The sequence below is a fragment of the Empidonax traillii genome, unplaced genomic scaffold (assembly GCF_003031625.1).
Source record: "Empidonax traillii isolate 1590-97213 ecotype Southwest subspecies unplaced genomic scaffold, ASM303162v1 scaffold1631:size80446, whole genome shotgun sequence".
Lineage (NCBI taxonomy): Eukaryota > Metazoa > Chordata > Aves > Passeriformes > Tyrannidae > Empidonax > Empidonax traillii.
Window position 1 is genome coordinate 42942 of NW_020956824.1, and position 12959 is coordinate 55900.

Below are 12959 nucleotides of genomic sequence, written 5' to 3' on the forward strand. Positions count from 1 at the left end.
TGGGGCAGATCTCTGAGTGATGTTCTTAATTAACTGTCTGACCTTAAACAAGACCTGAACCATATGTAGCAACATGCTGGCTCCTAGCAAAAGGACCAGGTTGGTTTCAAGGGTATTCAAAGCATATTCAAAATCTTTAAAATTCTCAAACCCTACTGTAATCAGCCTGGAGGAGAAGGAAGGAAGGAAGGAAGAAAGATGTAGGAAGGTATCTCCCCCATAGGTTGTTTTTCTGAGGAGAAAAGGTCAAAAGTGTGAATATTAGTCATTCCCAGTAGGTGATTCCCAAAGCACAGAGGTGCCTGCAATGCTGAATACATACACCACTGGGTAACTCCCATATACTTCTGGGTACCTCTCCCAGTTTATATACTGGGCATAGTGTTGTATGGTGCGGAATATCCCTTTTGGTCACTTCAGGTCACCTGTCCTGGCTGAGCTCCCTTCCAGTTTTTGTCTTTTGTGCACCTCCTCACTAGCAGAACATGAGACACAAAAAGAAAAAAATTCCTTAACTTAGGATAAACATGACTTAGCAACCACTTAGCAAACTTAGCATCAGTGTGTTATCAACATTATTCTCACACTGAATCCAAAACACAGCGCTGTACCAGCTACTGAGAAGAAATGAACTCTATCCTAGCTGAAACCAGGACAGCGGTGTATGAACATATGTGCTTGTTGCTGTGCAGTAAACAAGAATTCCAAACCTTGGAAACTTTTTTCCAGATCATCAAGAATACTTTGGGAGTTTTGTTTTAAGGTGAATAAGTTTTTAGTTGTTTGTAGGTGAGATTTTAAATGTAATTGAATTACTGTGCTTTGCAATTCAACCCCCTTCTCCAAATTCATTGTTATTTTGCAAGTGCAGCAGGTTTAGATACATGGTCCTCTGTCAAAGTTTCAGGTGACTGCTACTACTATGTTCCATATTTTCATATGAAAATTCTTTTTGCTTGGAAAGTGTTTCTGTGAAGGACAAATAAAAACATCTGCCTCACCAATAAATGTTTATAGTCATGGTAACTTGAAAGAAGGATAAATTTATCATCTCTCTTTTTGTCCTCTTCTACCCCTGAATAAAAGTACTACAAAGTAGGAAAGAAATTGCTTTTGTATTATCAAGAAATAAAATTACAGTGATTACTCAATTCTGGTATGGATGCTTCTAAATCTAAGTTGGCACTGCCTTTTGAGTATTGATTTAGGATGGAAAGTTAAAATAGTGTATATTTTAATCTTAATATTAGGAGGGCATGGATGGGGGAAGGAGTTCCGGGGGACCCACTGCCATGATACGTTTTATGTGAGTGTTGTTACACAGAAATTGCCCCAGCACAGGCTCTAAGGAGGAAATCTATGTGGACCCTTGGATTTTAAATCTCCGAAAGACATGTAAAAATGTGGGTTCGAGTGCAGGAAAATATAATGAAACGATGGAGGGAAGAGTTTATCCACAAAAAATCAGAATGTATTGGAACTTTAAAAATAATAGACATAGTAGAACATAATACACTTTATTGCGCATTATCTGACTGTGTTTTTCAAACTCTATCATCACTATGTAAAGGACTTTAAAAAACAGCAAAAAAGACGAGACAGGACCCCATTTCTTTATTGTTTTAAGAGACTTAAAGATGACAATTGCCTTAAATGTTGTCAAGACCACAGAAGGAACTTGCCATAACATAAGCCACCACAGCGGGAACTTGAGATAAGCACAGAAGAGAGGAACTTGCAACAGGAAGGCACTAATTCCAGGCCTATTGGAGGTGAAGTCTGGTTAGCTCACCCTAGTTAATGCATCCAGACAAAAATTCCCACTGTGGCAAACTGTGGGAAAGGAAGCAAATGCTTATACACATGCCATCACAAGTTATGGGAATGGCATCTATGCCCTGTGGATACCTGGAACTTGGACTGTATAAATGGGACACCCCAGAAGAACGACTCTGAGATCCCAATCACTGAGAAGACCAGAAGAAGAAGGACCAATGAGATGCAATCTGGATCCCCGGGTGGTGAATATCTCTGCTTGATCTCTCTCTCTCCCCCCCTTCTTTCCTATTTATTTCTATCTCTCTACCTCACATTTACTGTAATTAAAATCCATACTATTGACTTTGGTACATGGTCTTGTTTGCACCATAATTCAGACATAGGCATCTTTTAATAATCAGATCATAAAAAATGTGATTGCTCAGTAAGCATTCAGTTTGGCTTTTTGAATGTTTTCATTACAAACATATTTGATTTTGTTGCCTTGAATTAGGATAAACATGACTTAGCAACCACCAAAACATCAGTGTGTTATCAACATTATTCTTATACTGAATCCAAAACACAACACTGTACCACCTACTGAGAAGAAATTAAGTCTCTCCCATCTGAAACCAGGACAAGGTCACATCAACATAATGTTTAAGAATGCTTTTGCTACACCTTCTGGAAACATACAGTTACCTTTTTTAGGATTTCATTACAAAACTGCAGTATATTGATATGATCTCTTCCACAGAGCTAGCTAAAATACTGGAACAGAATATAAATATATCCAGCAGCAAGTGAGAGAGGGGGGGAAATGAAGAAAAATAAAATCAATAAAAAAGCCTTAGACAACATTTGTAGATACAACAGGGCAAAAGCTGGTGTTTGAGTGATTTTTGGACCCAGATGAAGTACTATTGTGTTTTCTTGAATTTTTCTGCTTACAAACAAAAAGCAGTTGCAGCTTAAGGCAAATAAGTCTTCTGGGCTGTGGGATCAAATAAATGTTCATTTCAGCCACTTAAGTAGGAAAAAGATTTTAATCAGTAGTCATCAGAAAATGTAGTAGTATGCAGGATGGGTACTACTATGATAATAAAATTTGGATGAAGAGTTTTTAAACACCTGAGAATAGAAATAACATCCTGAGATGTTTTATGCTAATACAGTAAATAAGACCTGTAGTTTACTTATATAAAATAGTATAATTTTATATGGAATTATTATTGAGGGAAAGGAGGGTTTCTATGTGTTTTTTTTTAATTTTTGTTTTTTTCTTTCAGAAGATCCTAGCAAAAAAAAATGAAACTTTCTGAAATCCTGAAATATTTGGAAACCTGTTTAGAAACATCTGTACTGCAGTTCATTCTTAGACTGCAATGTTAAAGAAGAGCAACAGCTCAAATTTCATAACAAGCTTTTTGAGGAAAAATGTGGCTTTTAAACTAGAGGAAGCAAACATAGAAAGCTAAAGTTGGACTGCATATTTTGTGTCTTTAAATGGTGAGACATTTTTCAGGGTTCAACCTATACTGCCTTGGAGTCAAAGTAGCTCTTTGGACCCTAAATGGAGAGAAGGGAGATTTTGGGGTAATTCTTAATATTTCTTTTCATTGTTATTTCTGTGAGTTTAACTTCCCTCCCCTCTCCCTCCCAAGAAGTGTCTCATGTACTTCTCATGAGCTGTAGAGAAAACCCACCAGGAAGAATTTCAATTTGATTTTTTTTGGCTATTGGTGGTGTATGTATATAAACTCATACACTACAAAGCAAGAAAACATATAATTCCCATAGAGAGCACTTTTGCCTATGTGAAAAAAGATTTTTTCTGTCTGAAATATATATATATACTATAAAATATGTTATCCTCTTTTTTTCTTTTTAGAAAACAAGTCTCATTAAAGGTCTTGATCTCCAAAGATTTCATGGGTTTAAATTCAGGACTTGAGTAAAAAAACATACCCCTCTTGCTGTAAAGGGACAATATGTGGCTGTCACATAGATGCGATTCTTTGAAGTTGTCTTTAAATATGAAGGCTATAATTAATGTATTTACAGTGTCTAGTGTTTTGAGATCTTAGCTGACTTCTTTAGACGAAAACTACTTGAATGTCTCTGTGCATTTCTTTCATCACTGCATACCTGAATGTTCTGCCTTTGGTAAATGAATCACACACCATGAAGTCAGGTAGAGTCATTTGTTGCACATACTTAGGCTTATACTAGGCTTATGTAGTCCTGCTGTTTCTTACTATTTGTTCTCTATCCACTCATATAGCTTTCACAAAACTGTGCTATTTTTGACCCAATTTGATGGAAAAGTAGAGAGTGCAAAGATGTTTTTAAAAATTAGGATATAGGTAGAGAATAAGAACCCAAATTAGTTGTGCCATTTAAGAGAAAGGTAGTTGTAATTATATGTTACTCATTTGGAGAGATAGCAGGCAACTGAGTATGTGTGTAGGTTGGCCAGCCACCAGGCCTGTGGACAGTTCAAAACCAGGTACATCTCATGTCTTGTTTATCCAGCCAGAAAGAAAATATGGGATGAAGTGTAAAGAAGAATTATGAAAAAGGCTCTGGGAGTAATGTGGAAGATGGAACTTCTGTGAATATAGCATTCTATAGTTTGGTGTCCTAGCTGATGTTAATTTTGCTGCTCACAAACGTCATGCTTTCATAAATTATGACTGAAATGTCCAGTGTTTGCTGTCACATTCAGGTGTTGTAGGCTTGTTGGATCTCTAAACTTTGCCTTGTTTATGTGTTTAATGTCTCTTGTTGAAAATTCTTGTGTTATCTGAGCAATGAAAATTATTTTCTTTGTAACTGAAGATTTTTGCCACCTTTTTAGTTTAGGGAAAATAATCTCTCTTCTTGCTCCTGATAAACATCTTGATTGATAATAATTATTTTTAAACTACTCTGCTTATGATCCTTTTCTTCTTTGTTTTTCCCTAAGTTACAGGGGAATATTGCCCCTTGAGAGTAGTGTAATTGGCTGTATTCACAGAGCTTATGCCCGCAATACCTGAACAGCCTCAGATGAATGATGTTTCCTTTGACCTAGTGAACTGAGCACAGAGCCAGAAGCCTAGCAGCAGAATCAGGGTTAGAATTGATTGCTTGTTTAGTGGATGCTCTCTTCGTGTGTTAATTTCTTCATCTAAAAAAATACTTTCCTTGGAAGTGCTACACATAGAATCATAGAATCATTAAGGTTGTAAAAGAACTCCAAGATCAATGAGTCCACCCTTTGAGCACCACCATGTCAACTAAACTATAGCACTAAGTGCCACATCCAGTTGCTTTTTGAACACTTCCAGGGATGGTGACTCTACCACCTCCCTGGACACTCTGCTCCAATGCCTGACCAACCATTCAGTGAAGTTCTTCCTGATTATCAACCTGAGCCTCCCCTGGCACAGCTTGAGGCTATTTCCTCTCGCCCTGTGATTGCTCAGTAAGCATTCATTTTGGTTTTTTTAATGTTTACATTATATATTTCATTTTGTTGCTCTCTAAATCCCTGGTATTTAGACAGTGTTAGGTGGGTGATTGTTATGTCACTGTGTTCTGACTCTTACTAAAGAATGTTAAAGGCAAAAGGGAACAGCAGAGAGTATAGGAATGAAGAAATTTTGGAAGTCTTTTACAAGTCTTGAGCCCTTAGGTTTTATTTGTTTCTGTTCCCTACAACATTCTGTCAAGTGTTCTTAGATTATTGTTTTAAATTTACTTCTGTGGTTTTGCATATACTTTTTGAGTGGTTATTAAAATGGAGTAATTTTCAACTACAGTAAAAATTCCTGTGCTTTGCACCTTTACAGTGCATATTCGTCTTCAAATATCTTCAAAATTTAAATTGTACTTTTGATTGCTTTCTTTGACAGGGCTGCAATAGAGGAGGCATATTCAAGGTCAATGACAAAACTAGCCAAATCAGTGAGCAATTACACACAACTTGGGTAAGTGTGTAGAAGAGAGAAACATTTAAGCATGTTAAGCATTAAGTTTGATTCTATTTTATTGATGATGTTCAAGGTAGCATAACTTTGCTACCTTTAATGATTGTTAGTTCTTCAGTTACTGTGAAGCTATGCAAAATATCATGCAGCTAAGAAAAAAAAGACTGTACAGTCCTCGGACATGTTAAGAATGAGACTTTTCAATAGATTTATTCCAGTTTAATTTAAAAAATTTACACAGGATATGTTTTTTTTTTTTAAATTGAATGATTAATAGATGTTGTTTTCATTAGATTATGCCAATAGCTCAGACTTCTTAGAAGAGGATAAAGATGATTTTTATTTGTAGTAATCACATCTACAAATGTGGAGAGTGTTCATCAGTGGATAACTTGATACCTGTTGTTCCTGCTCTTCAAAGGTTCTGTATCTCCATGTTAGTTTGAACATTGGTGCTTTAAAGGCTATGCATGCTATTTATTTTTCAACAGCATTGACCTGGAAACTGAGGTAGGCCCTCCCCCCCTGCCATGGTGGCATGGGAAAATTCAGGAAGAGAGTCCAAACCACAACAACTAGCCAAGTAACTTTTGTTTTCTTTTCACTATTTAAGTATGCACATAAAAATACCTGTACATGTTAAATTTTTTTGAGCTGCTCTTTCATCATCCTTAGGAATATCATTTGTCATTGTTGTGTTTATGATGGAGAAGAATAAGTTAATTTTGCTGTGTTTTACTCAAGTCAACACAGGTAAAACATAGAACACTGACAAGTTTAGTAAAATGTCGTTTGAAACATTAAATAACATCTATAGCAGCTTGTTGTATTTTTTCTTTGCTTCAGTTTTAGGATCAGAGCTGAAATTCTGTAGACATATCAGTTACATTTTATCACTATTTTAAAAAAAATGTAACCAGCAAAGAAAAAAAACACAGAATCTTTAGGGTTGGAAGGGACGTCTGGAGATCGCACAGTCCAACCCCACTCCCAAGGTAGGATCACCTAGAGCGGGTTATACAGGAACTCATCCAGAGGGATTTTGAATGTCTCCAGAGAGGGAGACTCTACGACCTCCCTGGGCAGCCTGTTGCAGTGCTCTGCCACCCTCAATGGAAAGGGTTCCTCGTGTTCAGGTAGAACTTATTGTGTTTTAGTTTATGGCCATTGTTCCTCAGTTTGTCACTGGGCACCACTGAAAAGAGTCTAGCACCATCCTCTTGACACATGCTGTTATAGTTACAGATTTTGGAGGAAACTTTAGTGATGAATATTCATACCATTATGTCATCTGGAGCCTATGTTCTCCCATTCTTTTGTTTGGTTGGGCAGACAGGTGCTGGTTAGGCAGGAAAGACCCTTGACCATTTTGGTTTTCCCCTTTTTGTTCTCAAGGGGTGGGGGTGCCAATAGTTTTTGGTGTGTCTTTGCTTTTGTGGGTAAGCCATTTTTTTTTCCCTCTGTATTTTTTGGTAGTTATTGCTATTTCCTTTTAGTAAATAGTTTTTTTTTTTCACTTTCACTTGCATTTTTGGTTTTTTTTCTCTATCAAGGAAGGGGTATAAAAGGGGAGGGGTTTTATCTTATTGGAGTTCCTGCCTTCCAAATATATTGTCTTTAAACCAAGACATCTGTCTTTGAGATATTTATATTCATTAATGAGATCCCCTCTCAGTCTTCTCTGGACTAAACAGGCTCAGCTCCCACCATCTCTCCTCATAAGACAGATGCTCCAGACCCCTAATCATCTTTGTGGCCTCTACTGGACCCTCTCTAGTAGCTCCTTGTCTTTTTTGTACTGTGGAGACCATAATTGAACACAGCACTCCAGATGTGGCCTCACTAGGGCTGAGTAGAGGGGCAGGATCACCTCCCTCAACCTGCTGGACACACTCTTCCTGGTGCACCCCAGGATACCATTGGCCCTCCTGGCTGCAAGGGCACACTGCTGGCTCATAATCAACTTGTGACCTGCCAAGACTTCCAGGTCCTCCTCTGCAGAGCTGCTGTCTAGTAGGTCAGCCCCCAACCTATCCTGGTACTTGGGGTTATTCCTCCCCAGGTGCAATACCCTACACTTGCCCTTGTTGAACCTCATTAGGTTTCTCTCTGCCCAACTCTCCAGCCTACCAAGGTCCCACTGAATGGCAGAACAGTCTTCAGGTGTATCAGCCACTCCCCCGTTTTGTATCATCAGCAAACTTGCTGAGGGTACATTCTATCCCTTCATCCAGGTCACTGAGAAACAAGTTGAATAAGACTGGAAGCAGTATTGATCCCTGGGGAATGCCACTAACTACAGGCCTCCAACTGGATTCTACTCCCCTGATCACAATCCTCTGAGCTCTGCCATTCAGCCAATTCTTGATCCACCTCACTGTCCATTCATCTAACCCACATTTCCCAAGCTTCACAAAAGAGGATGCTATGGTAGACAGTGTCAAAAGCCTTGCTGAAGTCGAGGTAGACAACATCCACTGCTTTCCCCTCGTTGACCCATCATGCCATGTCATCATAGAAGGCTGTCAGATTGGTTAAGCATGATTTCTCCTTGGTGAATCCAGGAACTTCTTTTCTTTTACATGCTTGGTGATGACCTCCAGAATGATCTGTTCCATCACCTTTCCAGGGATAGAGGTGAGGCTGACTGGCCAATAGTTTCCCAGGTCCTCCTTCTTGCCCTTTTTGAAGATGGGAGTAACATTGGACTTCCTTCAGTCATTGGGCAACTCTTCCATTCTCCATGATTTTTCAAAGATGATGGAGAGAGGCAGAGGCAGAGCAACAGCTGCCAACTCCCTCAGCACACGTGGGTGCATGCCATCAGGGCCCACGAACTTATGGGTGTTAAGTCCCTTTAATTGATCTCTAACCCAACGTTCAACAACTAAGGGGAAGTCTTCCTTTCTCTAGCCTTCTTCTCTTACCTCCAAGGTCTGGGATACCTGAGGACCATCTTCAGCAGGAAAGATTGAGGCAAAGAAGGTCTTTCTTTCTTTAGTTTGAGATTTACTAGAAGCTCCCTGCTCATCCACGAAGGTCTTCTGCCCCCTTTGCTTGATTTCTTGATCATGGGGATACACTGGTCTTGAGCTTAGAGGAAGTGATGCTTGAATATTGACCAGCTCTCTTGGACTCCCTACTCTTCTAGAGCCCATTACATGGGATTCCTCTAAGTAGGTCTTTGAAGAGGTTAAAGTTAGCTCTCCGAAAGTTTAGGGTTCTAGTCCTGCTTACTGCTTTTCTTCCTCCATGCAGCATCCTGAGTTCTACCATCTCATGGTCACTTCAGCCAAGGCTGCCCCCAACCTTCACATCTTCAACCAGTCCCTCCTGGTTAGTTAGTAGAAGTCCAGAAGTTAGTACAAATCCAAATGAGAATTCAATTTTTTATTATCTTTTGTCCCCTTAATCTAGGACATTTGCACCAGTTTGGGATGTTTTCAAAACCTCAACAGAAAAACTGGCAAGCTGTCACTTGGACCTCATGCGGAGATTACAAGAGCTAATAAAAGAAGTTCATAAGTATGGAGATGAACAAATCAAAACTTATAAAAAGGTTATTAATTTTTTACTTATGCATGTCCAATGACTTGTTAATGTTAAAATAAAAATGGTTTGTTTTTGACAACTGTGTAATATTTGACAGACTAAAGAAGATGTTTCAGGAACATTAGAAGCAGTGCAAAATATTCAAAGTATCACTCAGGCCTTACAAAAATCAAAGGAAAACTACAATGCAAAGTGTGTTGAACAAGAACGTTTGAAAAAGGAAGGAGCAACACAGAGAGAAGTTGATAAGGTAGTTCTGCGGCATCTTAAATTCATTGTGTTGTCAATCTGTAACATTCACCTTGTATTAGTGAAATGCTCAAAAAGGGCTAAAAGTAGTTGTGGCTATTTCATAATGTGCATGATGCTTTGAATGCCTTGTTATGTTTTGTTTACTCTTCCTTATCTGTTCTAACTGCACTGCAGTTCCAATTCTTTATTTTGTAATTACGTACATCACATAATAATTTTGTTCAGTGGCTTTTACAGAACCTGTATATGTTTCAGCTTTTATTATGTTTTCGGATGCATTTTGTTAAGTAAATATGCAAACATTCAATGCCTTTATTAATGATTTAAGGAATAGGAAGTTTTGTGTTGTCCCCTCAAGTGAGACAAAGCAGCTAATTATAGGAGTATTTGAAGTCTGTTTCATTGAGAAGAAATGCAAGTTAACATTACTTTCAACAATAATTTAAGAAGTTCCAATAACATGGGCCAAAACCCCAAGGGACTGCATTTAATACTTTCCTTGAGTCATGGGGGAGCTTGATACATTTAGAGAATCACAGCATGGTTAAGGTTGGAAGAGACCTTAGAGAAGTTGTGGATTCCCCACCCCTAGAAGTGTTCGAGGTCAGGTTTGATTGGGCTCTGAAGAACCTGGTTTAGTGGAATGCCCATGGCAGGAGGGTTAAAACTAGATGATCTTTAAGGTCCCTTCCAACCCAAACTGTTCTATGATTCTATGACCTCTGGAGGTCATCTTGTCCAACCCCCCTGCTCAGGCAGGATTACCTAGAGCCAGCTGCCCTGGTCTGTGACCAGATGGCTTTTGAAGATCTCCAAGGATGGAGGTTCCATAATCTCCCTGGACAAACTGATCCAGTGCTCAGTCACCCTTACAGTAAAAAAAGTGTTTCCTCATGCTCAGGTGGAACCTCCTGTGTCTCAGTCTGTGCCCATTGCCTCTGGTTCTGTCACTGAGCACCACTGAAAAGAGTCTGGGTCTTTTCTTTGCACCCTCCCTTCAGGTATGACATGCATTGACAAGATGTCCCCAAAGCCTTTTCTTCCTCAGGCTGAACATTGTATCCCAATGCTTCCATGTCCCATTGCCCAACTCTCTCAACATCGTCTTTAACAATCCATTATATCTCTCAATCTTTTCCAGAGTGGGTGGTAAGGGATGTGATACACTAACTCAGTGCCATGTTTCTTTGCCCAGGAGTTTATGAGGTTATTTTAGAAATGTCCCATTGTCTGATTCAATTCCTTCTAGGGCACCATGTCACCACAAAATGTGTCTTTCAAAGCCTAAGATGGTATTTTGAGCAGTGGCCTGCTTTACAGGGTATGTTTCCAACCAACCGGTCATGCGTATGTAGCTCTTGCCTTGGCGTGTTTAGGGCAGTGGTCCAATATAGTCAATTTGCTAGGCCTTGCCATATTGAAAAACAGCCACTGCCCTCTATTCCAGGGAGATTTTACTCACGTGGCTTGTTTGATTGCAGCACGTTTCACATTAATGGGTGATCTGTGTGATGGCCTCCTTGGCCAGGTCCACCCCTTGATCACTAGCCCATCTGTATGTTGCATCTCTTCCTAAATGTCCTTATGTTTCATGGGCCTATTGGGCTATAAATAGCTCACCCTTCCAATCCCAGTCCAAGTCTACCTGGTCTATTCCAATTCTGGCAGCCTTGTCCACCTGCTGTTCTTCAGTGGTGTGACTTTTGTTCATGTGAGCATTGACATGATACACCTTCAGAGTCATGTTTTCCACCCGTGTAGCGATGTCCTGCTACAATGCAGCGCCCAGATGGGTTTACCCCCGTGTTTCCAATTGGTCTTCTTCCATTGCTGTAGCCACCCTCACAGGGCGTTAGCCACCATCCAGAAGTCAGTAAAGAGATACAGTACAGGCCACTTTTCTTGTTCAGCAATCTTTAGGGCTGCTTGGATGGCTTTCATTTGTGCAAACTGGCTTGACTCGCCCTCTCCTTCAGCAGCCTCAATGACCCATCATGTGGGACTCCACTCATCAGCTTTCAACCTTCAATGGTTTCCTACCACATGACAGGATCCATCATTAAATGGAGCATAGCCTCTTTCGTTTTCTGGTAACTCATTATATGGTTGTGCTTCTTGAACATGAGCTACCTCCTCAGGCAATGCCCCAAAATCTCTACCTTCTGCCCAGTCCATGATCCCTTCCAGGATTCCCAGGCTGTTGGGTTTTCCCCATCAAGCTTGCTGCGTTATCAACACTACCCACTTACTCCATGTAGTGCGGGTTGCATGATGTGATTAGGGGATGTTTCCTTTGAACATCCAGTGCAGCACAAGCAGTCATGGTGCCAAGAAGAGACATGCTTCTGTCCCAACAACTTCTGAGGCAGCTCGAACCCCTACGCTGCTAATATCTCCTTCTCAGTTGGAGTTGTTATAAGTTACCAGTGATGGTTTAAAGAAATTGAGAAGACTAATGCAAAATAACAAGCCAATTTATTAGTAAGCGGTAGATGAACAATTACGGCACGCCAGGGGCCGTTAGAACATAAGTTCTCACACAGCTCGCCCGCCCCGACCTCTCAAATTCCCCTTTTGAACCCTCTGGGTTCCCATCTAGACATGCTCAGTACTTAGGTTCTTATTCATACATAGTCCGGGGCATGTGCTCTTTGCACATGCTCAGTTGCAAAGTTTTTCCCATACATGTTCCTGGGCAGTGTTCCTGGCGTCGGTGGGCTGGGGGCTTCTTTGTGGGCCAGGGTTTTTGCGAGGAAGATTTCTCCTCTTCCTCCATGTCCGGTAGATGACCCCAGCTTGGAACATGCGCATTTAAAAGGTATTTTCCTCCCCTTTCAGGCTTATCACATTCCTAAATCACTTTTGACTCTTTGTTTGGGGGGAGCCTCTCAGTGTCTCCAGATTGTCGGCTTGAATGGTGTTATCAGGGTACTATAAATTACAGGGTCAGACTACCCCCCTTTTATTATCAACCTTGGGAACAAACGGCAGTTTGTTAACAGCATTTCACAGTTATATGGGGAATGCATACTGCATACAAAGTTTTACTAAGCTTAAAAAAATCCCTTTAAAATATATATGTAGCCTTAACAGCTATGAGAGAAATACATATAGAAATCGCACATCCATAGCCTGAAGTGTTAGTAAGCTTAACAAAAACAATCTCTCTAAAATATATATAGTTTATCACAGGAGTGTAGTGGTCTTCTGATCCTCAATAACCCCAGTTCCAAAACCCTAATGGTCAACCTCTGGTTTCTCGTAATGTTCTTTGCCAGAGGCTCCAGGTGGAACCATGCTCCTCAGCTGCTGTGTAGAGAATATTTTTGCAAAGCTGGTCCTTTCTCAACAGGCCCAAGAGTTACCACATGAGCTATTCCCTCTTTGATCTGCTCAAAGGCCTATTGTTGCTCAAGGCCT

The 12959-nt window shown here is 40.0% G+C and overlaps 1 long non-coding RNA gene across 1 annotated transcript in view; it reads left to right on the top strand.

Moving 5' to 3' along the window:
- The window catches only part of LOC114070625, a 13337-nt gene extending 2166 nt beyond the window's left edge, over nt 1-11171 (top strand). The window contains exon 3 of the long non-coding RNA XR_003573947.1: nt 11088-11171. This is a non-coding gene — a long non-coding RNA (uncharacterized LOC114070625). The remainder of the gene's footprint in view (nt 1-11087) is intronic.
- The last annotated feature ends 1788 nt before the right edge of the window (nt 11172-12959 follow it).